The sequence below is a fragment of the Girardinichthys multiradiatus genome, chromosome 2 (assembly GCF_021462225.1).
Source record: "Girardinichthys multiradiatus isolate DD_20200921_A chromosome 2, DD_fGirMul_XY1, whole genome shotgun sequence".
Taxonomy (NCBI): domain Eukaryota; kingdom Metazoa; phylum Chordata; class Actinopteri; order Cyprinodontiformes; family Goodeidae; genus Girardinichthys; species Girardinichthys multiradiatus.
The window spans coordinates 21,874,923-21,882,927 of record NC_061795.1 but is presented as its reverse complement, the minus strand read 5'-3'; the positions used below and the strand labels follow the sequence as shown (position 1 = coordinate 21,882,927).

Here is an 8,005-nt window from a genome sequence, read left to right as displayed (position 1 = left end):
TTCTTGTTCATTGTGTCTACCTCCAGTTGTGGTACAGGTGAGCAGCATGTAAGTTTATTAATTTTAAAAAAAAGTCTCTGTTTTCATGTTTCAGTGAAACCTCTTAGTTAGACTTTTATTGCTTAGTTTTCTTAAAATCTTTCTGGGGTTGGTAGGACATTCTTAAAGACAATCAATGTAACAGATTTGAGGTACTGATGTTTTGAAATAGTTATAGTTGAGAACCAGGTTCTCTGATCTCTAAAATGTTTTGAGTTAAAGAAAAACTGTCCAAAGTTTAAAGAAAATCAATTTTCTATTTATGTTTTAAATATATTCTCTGAGACAGAAAAAAATAAGAAATGCCTTGTCTTAATTGAACAGAGGCATTAGTATCTCTTTTGAAGGAGCTAAATGCTACTCCTGCCGAGCCCTCTAAAAATGTAACTAACTGATACAGCTGGACATAGATTTTTATCCTAAATTATTTCAGGGGGGCTGTTTGCACAGTTTAAAAGCTGTATATTTTTGGACTCTCGTACAACAACAGAGAGTCTTCAGTCAGAGGCTTCTTCAGGTCTGTTGTAAGACAGACCCCTACAGGAGATTCTTCTGCATCAGCATCTACAACTGCTCTTTGAAGAAACCTTTATAATATGAGCTACAACAATATTTAATTTCCCTTTGGGATTAATAAAGTATATTTGAATTTAGGTTTTCTGTCTATTATATCTGATGAAAACTCTTTATTGGAATGCTAGAAAGGGAACTTTAACCTACATCTGACAGGAAAAATTGTTTCTGAGACTGTGGATTTATGGTTTACTGTTCTAGAATTGACTGGCAGAAGTACAGGTAGAATCATCATCTCAAAGTCACCAGAAATAAAAACTTCTTGTCATGTCATGTACAGATACAACAAAAACATTTACAATATCAAGTCTAACATTTTTTGTTTCTCATGTCAGAAAGTAAAACTCATATTGTATAGATTCACAGAGTAAAATGTTTAAAGCCTTTATTTCTTGTAGTTTTTATGATTATCATTTGTAGATTAATACAAAACCTGAAATTCAGTGTCTCAGAAAGTTAAAATATTAAATACAAATGTCAGGTTCTTAAGTCTGCTCCTTTCTATGTACTTAATATGTTTCAATTTAAGTTTTTATTTTATTTATTGTTTTATTTTTTAACTTTCAATATTATGCTTACTTAAAATTGTAAATAATAGTAGGCATGATAAATTAAAGCACCGACATCTCCAGCATGATGCTACAGGCTGCACTCAGCTGTTGAATACATCATGCAAATAACAGTCGATATTATAAGGAGGTCCACAAATTATTTCTAGCAGTACTCATTTCATGCAATAAAGTCCAAACCCATAATAATGCCAAAAACACAGAGGATCAAAGTATTGATGCATCACATAGAAATATTCTGCGTGTGTCAATGAGGTTTCCAGAACATATCCACTGATGCTGTTCCTTTCTTCCTTGATTGTGTGATTTATCATTTGATGCATCACAGAGTAGCCATCGCCAAGTTGAAGCAGGCAGAGTTGTTTCTGTCTGCCCCAGCCTTTTAATTGTTAGGCCTTGGGCCTGTCAAAACAATCGGGAGTGCTAGTCTGATGTGATAATTCCTGGACTGTGAGCATGAAGCCCTCTGTATGGCCCCTGTCTCTGTATTGTTGTCCCTCTTTCCCCACAGACTGTTAACTTGACTAATTTAAGAGGCTCACCGTGCAAGTGTGCATGAATTTGTCTCCATTTATTTTGGTGTTTTCTGTGCAACTGTTAATATTGGAGTGTTGAAGAACAGATCAGCTGTACAGACTGCAAATTGGCTTATGTTGAGAAGTATGTGAGTGTGGGATATCTGTTATTCCACATGTGGATCTAAGGTATAGCAGCACCCCGCTGTCCTGATCACTTTGCTTCACATAATTTGATGTGGATATTATACGTCATGTTTATCATTGTAGCAAGGTAGTGTCGAAACCCTTCAGACATTTCTGATGAAAAGGTCTGAGATACAACTGGTTGTTTAAGATAGGGATTCCAATATCATCTGGCTCAGTTACTGAATCATTAAACTCTGGGAGTTCAATGATTTCAAATGATGTCAAACTAAATCTCGTACTCGTACTCGTCGTATCCGGGACCGGGTCGCGGGGGCAGCAGACTCAGCAGAGACGCCCAGACGTCCCTCTCCCCAGACACCTCCTCCAGCTCCTCCGGGGGGAGCCCAAGGCGTTCCCAGGCCAGCCGAGAGACATAGTCCGTCCAGCGTGTCCTGGGCCGTCCCCTGGGCCTCCTCCCGGTGGGACGTGCCTGGAACACCTCCCGAGGAAGGCGTCCAGGAGGCATCCGGTATAGATGCCCGAGCCACCTCAACTGGCTCCTCTCGATGTGGAGGAGTAGCGGCTCTACTCCGAGCCCCTCCCGGATGGCCGAGCTCCTCACCCTATTTCTAAGGGAGTGCCCGGCCACCCTACGGAGGAAGCTCATTTCCGCCGCTTGTATTCGGGATCTCGTTCTTTCGGTCATGACCCAAAGACCCCTCCTTGAACCACCAACTTAACGTGGTGGAGGGGTTTGAGTGCTCGAATGATCCTAGAGGCTATATTGTCTGGAGCCAGGCCTGGGGTCGGGATTCGTCGGAGAGCGCCTGGTGGCTGGGTTGCTCCTCGCGGGACCCGGCCGGGCAAAGCCCGAACGAGAGACACGAGACCATCCCCCAGTGGGCCCACCACCTGCAAGGGGAACCGTGAGGGACTGGTGCAAAGAGGATTGGGCGGCGGTCGAAGGTGGAGACCTCGGCGGCCCGATCCCCGGATGCTTAGGCTGGCTCTAGGGACGTGGAATGTCAAACTAAATCTGCTGTCACAATATTTTATCATGTTGACATATGAAAAATGTTTTAATGAAGTTTTGCCATTATTGACATGGCCCAGATTTGTATGATGGATTTTTTACCATACTTAATGATCCCCTGAACATCTGGTGATAAAGGTTTAGAACACTGTGCACAGTTCATGAGTGCCCCCCAGGTGATCAAATTGGTATAAGTTGAATTAAAAAGAAAATAGCTCAGACTGCCTTGCTGATGGAGCTACTTCAAGCATTTGGCATGTCAAGGTAAGTGAATCGTCATTAATGCAGACAGAACATCTGCAGAACGTAGTATGAGATTAAGTAACGTTACTCAAAATCTGCAGAGCGGACCAGACAGTAGCACTCAAGGAATTCTGTATTAATGATGCTCATGGGTGCTATTTGACATGTCTAAACTGCAACGCTAATGTCCTGTAAAATTGTTCAGTCGAAGAATTCCATGGAAGACTGAGATGGATTGTTGACAATGCTGAAGCGTTATTTACTCAAAACTTCATCAAATGCCATTCAAATACAACCCAGTCATGCAATAGCTTGATGGGAGTATAGCAACAGCAAATGTATAGCAAGTTTAAACAATCACAACTTGGGTATTTAGGATAGTCATGTTTCACTCAATGCAGTTCCATGACAAGAAACAAAGGGAAATAAACATTTTAAGTGCACATGATTTTCTAGTCCCAGTGGGCCATTCAGCAGGGGGAAATTTGACCTCCTGCATATAATACTCGGCTGATTTTCAGATGTGTATGCAGTAGGTGTAAGGCAGACAATCCTGATTTTTTAAACATGAAATGCTGCAGTTGGAGAGATTTACTGTGATGAAGTAAAAAATTTAAAAATACAGTACAAGGAAATCTATTCAATTTCACCTCATCCTTCAAAGTTTGTAGTGAAAAAATTTTAGACCTGAAAAGTAAAACAGGAATAGAATAAAATAAAATAGGGACGATTTATTTGACCCTCAGAGTGGAAATTGAATTGTGATACTCATAAAGAGATACAGAAAACCGAGAGGAATATAGATTTGTAAGTAGCAAGAACCTGCTGTTCCCTTTAAATACCTGAAATATTGAGAGTTTCTGTTGTCTTCTAACAACAATAAAAATAACAGGTCATTAAGGAAGCAACAGTAAGAGTAGTACTGATGCCAATAATGTAGCATTAGATGTGAAATGTGTTCCTTTCTTAGTCCACATAGCAGGTTTGGTACCTCACTGCCACCAGAAAATAAAGTTCTTGCTGGTTAGTATTCTTGTTATTTCCTGTAGTAGATATTGCTTTGGCCCTGAGCAAATGACCATCTGCCAGGGAAAAGCAACAGTGTGCATGCTTCTGAGGCACTGAAATCTGTACTCTTTGTCAGTGTCGGGGTTTGGAGTGACACCGGCAGCCAGTTTGTAACTGAAATCGGCAGGTCAATGCAGTGCACAGAAAAGATTTTCATCTGTAATCCAGCCCAGGATGGAGCCACTGATACTGATCTGGGCCCACCGGGGAATGCATAATTTCTAATACATGGATTCTGTAGGCAAGCCTGCATGCCGAGACAGGTCAGCCACACCTATATAATGCTTTAACAGAGAGTTGGTTAGACATAACTAACTTGAATTTTGAGTTTCATAAAAGCAATGATGATGGAATGCAGGTTTTGTCACAACACAGTTCAAATACAATAAGTAACCATGAAGTTCCTTGTGTTTACTTTTAAAGCATAGAATCTGAAACTGTCACATGGAGAGACTTGTATTTGAACTATGTTGTGACAAAACCTGAGTAAAACAATTTTCCTCAGTTTATAACTGTGTAATTGGTCAAGAAAAAATTATTTGACTAAAGCCACATGAACAGTGTTAAACATAATTGGTCCACTCTGTGGTGCAGCTCATGAGTACCAGAAAGCACTACAGCAAGAGTTCTAATTTAATTACATCTGTAACATATTATGGAATAATTGTCAAACTTTTGCTGACTGCTTAATTATAGCTGGTTCCAGCCAATGAGCAGTAATCCCCAGCAAATTACATATGCTCTCTCTGTCTCTATGTGCCTCCCCATCCATTTTCTGTGCCAGCTTGCCCAATAATAGACATGGGAGACTAATTGGTGTCTGTTAGTCTCGCTGGCTGCCAAGAGTTCTGCTGGAGGAGGCCATTCACGTGGCGGGGAAAATCGACCCACTTAGCACTCCATCATAGTTCATGCACCTTCTCCATTCAGGCAATTAGTTGCTGAACTGGGGCCTCGATGAAATTAGACATCAATGTATGTCTTCCACCGTCTTATGACTCTACAGCATGGAAACACTGATAATGCTAGATAAATAAATTATGTGTTTGTCTGTGGCTCGCCTCCCCTGTGGTTGTATTCTGGCAAGGAAACTAGTGCTACATTTGTCAGGGAAGGGTGTCTTAACCAACATTAATCATATTATAGAAAGATGGAGAATTCTGTCAAACACCCTTAGTGGAAGGACTGTCTGTATGTCCCATCAAATCTTAATGCTATGAAACAGTGAGCTGAATTTGGTATCTAAGAACCCTTTAGAGTAAAAGCTCTAAAAAATGTTCCCTGAAGTGTGCAAGTACAATAGCTTGAAAACATATTTACCCTCTTAACGATTTCTTTTGTTTTTGCCTGTGCTCTCACATTTAAAAAGATAATCTGAGTAAACACAAAAGTAGTTTTCAAATAATGATTTCATTTATTAAGGGAGAAAAGCTACTCAAACCAAACTTGTCATTTGTAAATAAAAAATAATTATGCCCTGTTAATGAATTAATCTTAACTAAGCGCTACAGGAGATCCTTCCTGCCCACAGCCATCAGCATCTACAACGGCTCTTTGAGGAAACCCTCATAATGAGCTACAACAACATTTAATTTCCCTTTCGGATTAATAAAGTATTTTTGAATTGAATTGAATTGAATTGAAATACCTTTTTTTTTTAAAGCTGACTTCAGTTTTGCAAGCTACACATAGACCTCGTCACTTAGAGGCCTGCCAGAAAATACACCCTTATAATTCCCCTAGTATGGCTGAAGGGCATTCTGATGCTGCTTGGAGTGCATCTACATTTACATCTACATCTACATCAAGGGTCAGTGATCGGTATGAAGAGTATATTCTTCCAAGAAGGTCATATTTCAAGGAGTCAATGGCCCAATTTATTGTCTGTTCTTTTTCCACTGTAGGAGTACCTTTTCTCCCATTCAAACAGCTGGGGCGTGGTGCTGGTGCAGTGGTAGAGTGTACGACCAATGTACATAGAGGCTTTGGCCCATGACACGGTGGTCCTCTGGTTCAAGTCCCAGCCACAATGACCAGTGCTGCATGTCTTCCCCACTCTTCACCTCTCTTCCTGTCAGCCTAATTTCAAAGAAATGTCACAAAATAAAAGCCAATAGTACTGCAAAAGAAATTGTTTACAAATAAAACAAACAAAAAACAAAGTTTCTTACTAAAAATGATTTATTTTTTCTTTACCAGTTTTTCTCTAAGCCGGTACAGTTCCAAGGCCAACATTTGAAGCATCCACTTGTAGAACAAATGGCTGGGAAACATCAAGACTTTGCAGAACAAGAACTTTACAAATCTATTTCTTAAAAGATTAATAGACATGTTCACAGTCTTAATCCCAAGTTACATCAGAGGTGATTTTTTTTGGTTTGTTTAGAGATAGGGACTGCCAAAGTTGAAAAATGGGCACTAAAGTTTCAACACCACCCATCTAAACCAAAAAATGACCTCACTTGTATCTTTATTCTGGGTCTAGCGATTTCTTGTATTATCATACACACCGAGCTGTGTGCAGGTTGGTATGTGTATAGCCCCTTTTCCGCCAGCCCCAGGATTTTTTTTACCCTGGTAAAAGGAATCTCGGGGAATTGTGTACGTTCTTTTTCTATTGCTCAGAGAGGCCAAGGACCATTTATTTAAATCAGCCTAATGACGTTTGGGGAAGTGGAGAAGAAATCTGCAAGACACCTTCAGAACAGCAGATGACATTACTCCTTTACTCCGTTCAAAAGACAGTTAGATAATAAATGCAGTGTCAATTGTGGAGTCACAGAGGGTGATGGGGGCAGGTGGGGCTGGGTTCTGCCTGAAGTCCACAACCATCTCCACTGTCTTTAGAGCGTTGAGCTCAAGGTTGTTCTGGCTGCAACAGTCCAACACATGGTCCACCTCCCATCTGTACGCGGACTCGTCACCATCAGAGATGAGTCCGATCAGAGTGGTGTCGTCCGCAAACTTCAGAAGCTTGACACACTGGTGACTGGAGGTGCAGCTGTTGGTGTTACAGGGAGAAGAGCAGAGGAGAGAGAACACAGCCTTGGGGGGAACCGGTGCTGATGGTCAGGGAGTCAGAGACGTGCTTCCCCAGCCTCACGCGCTGCTTCCTGTCAGACAGGAAGTCAGTTATCCACCTACAGGTGGAGTCGGGCACACTCAGCTGGGAGAGCTTCTCCTGGAGCAGAGCTGGGATGATGGTGTTGAAGGCAGAGCTGAAATCCACAAACAGGATCCTGGCGTAGGTTCTTGTGGAGTCCAGGTGTCGGAGGATGAAGTGAAGGGCTAGGTTGACTGCATCATCTACAGACCTGTTGGCTCTGTAGGCAAACTGCAGGGGGTCCAGGAGGGGGTCGGTGATGTCTTTTAGGTGTTTGAGCACAAGGCGCTCAAAGGACTTCATCACCACAGAGGTCAGGACGACGGGTCTGAAGTCATTAAGCCCTGTGGTCCTTGGCTTCTTGGGAACAGGGACGATGGTGGAGGACTTGAAGCAGGCTGGCACATGACATGTCTCTAATGAGGTGTTAAAAATGTCTGTGAAGACTGGAGACAGCTGATCAGCACAGTGCTTCAGGCTGGCTGGTGAGACAAAATCCGGTCCAGCAGCTTTCCGGGGGTTCTGTCTCCTGAAGAGTTTGTTGACGTCCCTCTCCTGGATGGAAAGAGCCGTCCCCGGCGTGGGTAGGGGGCTGATGGGGGGGAACTTCAGGGTGGGGGTTGGAGGTGCCAAGGCCCCTCTTGAGGTTGGGGAGGTGGGGGTGGTGGATTGTGGCTGCAGGTGTTGGGGGGTGTCGTGGGGGATGGTTGCAGGACTGTCCCTTTGTCTTTCA

At 42.3% G+C, this 8,005-nt stretch overlaps 1 long non-coding RNA gene across 2 annotated transcripts; it reads left to right on the top strand.

Annotated features, from left to right (window-relative positions):
* The first annotated feature begins 5 nt into the window (after window positions 1–5).
* On the top strand, window positions 6–6,318 carry LOC124883838. 2 transcript variants are annotated; one of them, XR_007042338.1, is made up of 4 exons: window positions 6–37; window positions 4,246–4,432; window positions 5,833–5,979; window positions 6,074–6,318. It is a non-coding gene; the product is annotated as an uncharacterized LOC124883838 (long non-coding RNA). The 2 variants fall into 2 exon arrangements; XR_007042334.1 differs by having other exon boundaries at window positions 6–48.
* Window positions 6,319–8,005: the final 1,687 nt, after the last annotated feature.